At 40.1% G+C, this 5,215-nt stretch overlaps 1 pseudogene; it reads right to left on the bottom strand.

Moving 5' to 3' along the window:
• Positions 1-228: 228 nt before the first annotated feature.
• On the bottom strand, positions 229-1,179 carry LOC103267117 (annotated as a pseudogene).
• Positions 1,180-5,215: the final 4,036 nt, after the last annotated feature.

Below are 5,215 nucleotides of genomic sequence, written 5' to 3'. Positions count from 1 at the left end.
CACAAGGTCATAACCAACTTCTGTGAAACTGTACGTGATTTTTTCAGCTCTCAAAAGTCCTGCACACCTGCATTCTTAGCAGTGGTCACTGCAGGAGTTTCTTATGTTCTTTTAATAATTTCTATGCCAATTTTTTGATCTTCATGAGCTGGAACTAATGAATCCAAGGCTGGGATGCACTGAAGTGGGGACAACACAGCCCAGAACAGTCCTCTTTCTAGAGAGCTCTTATAGCTTTAAGGGTGTCTGAGACCCTGTCTTTCTTCTTGTTTGCCCCGATGTCATCCATCCCATCAGCCTCAGCATAGCAGCTCCATCTGAGAGTGTCACCAGGCATTCATCCAGTTGCTTTTCATATTTACTAGTTGTGACATCAAACTGCTTGATGATTTCTTGAATACATTTTCCAATTTGAGCCTTGTCACCTTTTCCTTTCAAGAATATAGCATCATCTTTGGCCACAATGACCTCCCCAACTTTAACTTTTCCTCTGTCACAAGGCTGAATGTCTTCAGGATTTTGGGTCAGCCCCTCTCTTCCAAACACTGTATCCCAGTAGCAACAGCCATGTCTTTAAGCTGGTTCTTTGTGTGGAGCTTTGACTGCTACAACCTGAAGACCAACTTTTAGCCTATTCAAAATGAGTATACTTAGAGCTTCCATGTCGACATCTGCAACAGTAACGACCAAGGGCTTGTGGTAAGCACTGGCAGTTTCAGGGGCAGGTACTATGGACCAGACACTAGTTTTCTTTTCACTCAGTGGAACATGGACTTCCTGGAATTCACATTTCTGACATTTTAATGTATTAATAAAATCTGGAGAAACAGAGCCTCTGTCAAACTTAATGCCTTTGGTAATTTCTAATTCTGATATCACTCACTGTTTTTCCTTTATTAACTGTGATGAAAAAGGAAACACTGTGTTTCTTGCAACTTTTTTCATTGCATCAGAAATGATGTTGCCCATTTCTTTGTCTCTGTTTGCAGAAATTGTAGCACCTGAGAAGTTACTTGGGGGTTGTTCCAAGTTTAGACTACTTAAGTTCACCAGTGGTAGTATTGGACAGCTGACATCACACTGTCTTGATTCCCACAGGATCAGCCACCTTTGCTGATCTTGGAACCTTTCTGGGCAGAAGAGTGTGCCAGTGTAGTGGCCATGGTACCACCCAGTCATTTTGTTTGTTATCAGCAGCATCTTGAACAAATTTAGCTCCACTGTTTTTATATTTATTTTTTAAGTGAACTGACTGTGCTACAGTCACATCAGGTTTTCTCACTTTGGGGCTTCCTCAACTCTGTTCAGTAACTGCTGTTCTTCCCTTCAGTCTTTTCATAATGGCTACAGCGTTGGCTAAAAGGTTCACACCTGAAAGCATCAAGGCTCAGGCGTTTGCACCAAGCTTTTCATCTCTGGCATAGGCCCACGTGAGAGGAGGAGCCAGAACTCTGGACACTGGTCTCATCTGGCAGAGGACTGTGGGATATTGCACCAAGCTTTTCATCTTTGGCATAGGCCCAAGTGAGAGGAGGAGCCAGAACACTGGATACTGGTCTCATCTGGCAGAGGACTGTGGGTAATAGGAGCATATCTGTGACATGGTGGCAGTGAGTGTGGGGAGTGCCACCTGTGTTTTTTTAATAGCAAGTATTCCATAAATGTTTAATTAATTCATTAATTCATTCATTTTATTTTTTATTATGATATTGTGGGGTACAGTTAAGGGTTAGGTATACAAATACGTTTCGTTCAGGCACCCTTGTTGATGAGAGGTGTTTCCCCATCCCCAGACAGATATTTGCTACTGTTAATCCCATCTCTCTCCCCCCGCCCATAGTTTCCCACTGCTGTCAGTTATTTTCTTATAGTATCACATTGGATGTTCAAGATCCATTATATGAGTGAAAACATGTGATACTCGGATCTTTGTTTCTGTGAGAGGTCACTCAGTACTATAGACTCTAGTTCCATCCAGGTTGCTGCGAAATTCATGATTTTGTTCTTTCTTATAGCTGCATAGTATTCCATCGTGTATATGTACCAAATTTTTTTAATCCAGTTCTCTTTTGATGGGCAGCATGGTTGCTTCCAGGTTCTTGCTATTGTGCACAATGCTGCAATAAACATACATGGGCAGGTATCTTTTTTATAGAGTGATTTGACTTCTTCAGGATATATTCCCCATAGGGGGATTGCGGGGTCATATGGGAGGTTGGTATTTAGAGCTTTTAGGAATCACCACACTGCTTTCCACAGAGGTTGTACTAGTTTACACTCCCACCAACAGTTTAGAAGTGTTCCCTTTTCGCCACACCCTCTCTAGCAACTGTTATTTTTTGAGTTGTTAATAATTGCCATTCTGACTGGAGTTAAGTGGTATCTCAGTGTGGTTTTGATTTACATCTCTCTGATGATTAGTGAGGTTGAACATTTCTTCATGTGTCTATTGGCTGCTCAGATGTCTTCCTTTGTGAAGTGTCTGTTCATATCTTTTGCCCATTTTATAACGGGGTTGTTTGTTTTTTTCTTTTCAGCACGTTTGAGCTCCTTGTAGATCCAAGATGTTAGGCCTTTGTCAGACCTGGTGTTGGCACATACTTTTTCCCAGTATGTAGGCTGTCTCTCTGCTCTCTTGATGGTTTCTTTGGCTTTGCAGAAGCTTGTCAGTTTAATAAGGTTCTACTTGTCTATCTTCTCTCTTATGGCCTGTGGGTTTCAGGTTTTGTTCAGCAATTGGATGCCAGTTCTGATTTCCATGAGGGTATTTCCTTCATTTTCTAAGGTTCTTATGGTTTGAGGTTTTACATTTAGGTCTCTGATCCATTTGGACTTCATTTTTGTGTATGGGGATAGATAGTGGTCCTGTTTCAATCTTCTGCATGTGGTCAGTCAGTTTTCCCAGCACCATTTACTGAATAGGTTCTTCTCTCCCCAGTGGTAGGTGGTGGGGCTTTGTTGAAGATGAGTTGGTTGAGAAATTGAGGTTTTGCTTCTGGAATCTCAATTGTATTCCATTGGTCTGTATGCCTGTTCCTGTACCAATACCAAGCTGTTTTGATTATTGTAGCTTTATAGTAAAGTTTGAAGTCTGGTAATGTGATACCACCTGCTTTGTTGTTTTTGCTGAGGATTGCTCTGGCTATTCTTGGATATTTGTGTTTCCATATGAATTCCTGTATTGTTTTTTCTAGGTCTGAGAAGAATGTTGCTGGTAATTTGATGAGTATTGCATTGAATTTGTAGATTGCCTTAGGTAAGATGGACATCTTCTTTCAATCCATGAGCACGGGACATTTTTCCACTTGTTTGTGTCATCTTTGATTTCTTTGAGCAGTGTTTTGTAGTTTTCATTGTAAAGGTCTTTCACGTCTCTGGTTAGGAAGATGCCAAGGTATTTCATTTTTTTTGTAGCTATTGTGAATGGAATTGTGGTTTCTATTTGGGTTTCTGTTTGTTTATTATTGGTGTAAAGAAATGCGATTGTCTTTTGCACATTTATTTTGTATCCTGAGACTTTGCCAAAGGCCTTTATCAGTGTAAGGAGGTTTTTGACAGATTCTCTTGGATTTTCAAGGTACCCAATCATATCATCTGCAAAGAGAGATAACTTGACTTCCTCTTTTCCTATTTGAATACCCCTGATTGCCTTCTCTTCTCTGATTGCTTGAGCCAGAACTTCCAATATTATGTTGAAAAGGAGGGATGAGTGTGGGCATCCTTGTCTTGTTCCAGTTTTTAGGGGAAATGGTTCCAATTTTTGTCCATTTAGGAGTATGCTCGCTGTTGGTTTCTCATAGATGGCTTTTACTATTTTGAGGTATGTTCCCCATATGCCTAGATGTTCGAGGGTTTTTATTAAGATGGGGTGCTGGATTTTATCAAAAGCTTTTTCTACATCTAATGATATATTCATGTGGTTTTTGTTTTGACATCTGTTGATGTATTTAATTACATTTATGGTTTTACGAATGTTGAACCAGTCTTGCATCCCAGGTATGAAGCCTACTTGGTCATGATGGATGATTTTTGAGATGTATTGCTGAATCCGGTTTGCTAGGATCTTGTTGAGAATTTTAGCATCCATGTCCATCAAAGATATTGGCCTGTAGTTCTCTTTCTTTGTTGGATCTTTACCTGGCTTGGGTATCAATGTGATGTTGGCTTCGAAAAATGATTTGGGGAGAGTTCCATCTTTTTCAATTGCCTGGATTACCTTCAGTAGGATTGGTATCAGCTCCTCCTTAAATGTCTTGTTGAATTCTGCTAGAAAGTCATCAGGAGGAGGGCTTTTTTTTGTAGGTAGTTTTCTTATTATGTAGTCGATTTCCTTGATTGTTTTTGGTCTATTTAGGGTCTCAATTTCTTCTTGTTCCAACCTAGATAGGTTGTGTGATGTCAGAAAGTAATCCATTTCCTTAAGGTTTTCAAGTTTGTTTCCATACAAGTGTACATAGTAGTCTCTAATGATCTTTTTTATTTCTTGAGGGTCAGATGTGACTTCATCTTTTGTGTTTCTGATTGTGCTTATTTGGGTTTTTTCTCTTTTTTTTCTTGGTCAGTCTAGCTAGGGGACCATCGATCTTGTTTATCCTTTCAAAGAACCAGCTTTTTGTTTCTTTGATTTTTTTGTATTATCTTTTTGCCTTTTATGTCCTGGATTTGGGCTTTTATTTTGGTGATCTGGATTGTTCTGCTGAGATTAGGGTTTTTGTGGTCTTGCTTTTCCAGCTTCCTTAGGTGGCTTGTTAGGCTGTTAATTTGTGTTCCTTACATTTTCTTCATGTGTGTTTGTAGGGATATAAATTCTCCTCTTACTACAGCTTTTAAGGTGTCTCAGAGATTTTGGTAAGTTGTTTCTTCATTTTCATTTGTTCCCAGGTATCTTTTGATCTCTGTTTTGATTTCATCATTGACCTAGGAGATTTTTAGCATCATGCTATTTAGTGTCCATGTCTTTGTGGGTTTTGGGGGGACCTTGGTGGTGTTAATATTTATTTTTATTCCACTGCGGTCCGAGAAGGTGCATGGTAGAATTTCAGTGCTTTTACATTTGCTTATGAGCCGGACTCGGTGGCTCAGCCTGTAACCCCTCGCCTTTAGGAGGCTGAGTTGAGTGGATTGCCTGAGCCCACGGGTTTGAGACCTGCCTGGGCAGCGAGACCTTGTCTCTACAATAAATCAAAAAATCAGCCAGGCATGGTAGTGCATGCCT

This window comes from Carlito syrichta, unplaced genomic scaffold (assembly GCF_000164805.1).
Source record: "Carlito syrichta isolate Samal-C Ts95f unplaced genomic scaffold, Tarsius_syrichta-2.0.1 Scaffold307942, whole genome shotgun sequence".
Lineage (NCBI taxonomy): Eukaryota > Metazoa > Chordata > Mammalia > Primates > Tarsiidae > Carlito > Carlito syrichta.
This window is presented reverse-complemented; position numbering and strand designations above follow the sequence as displayed.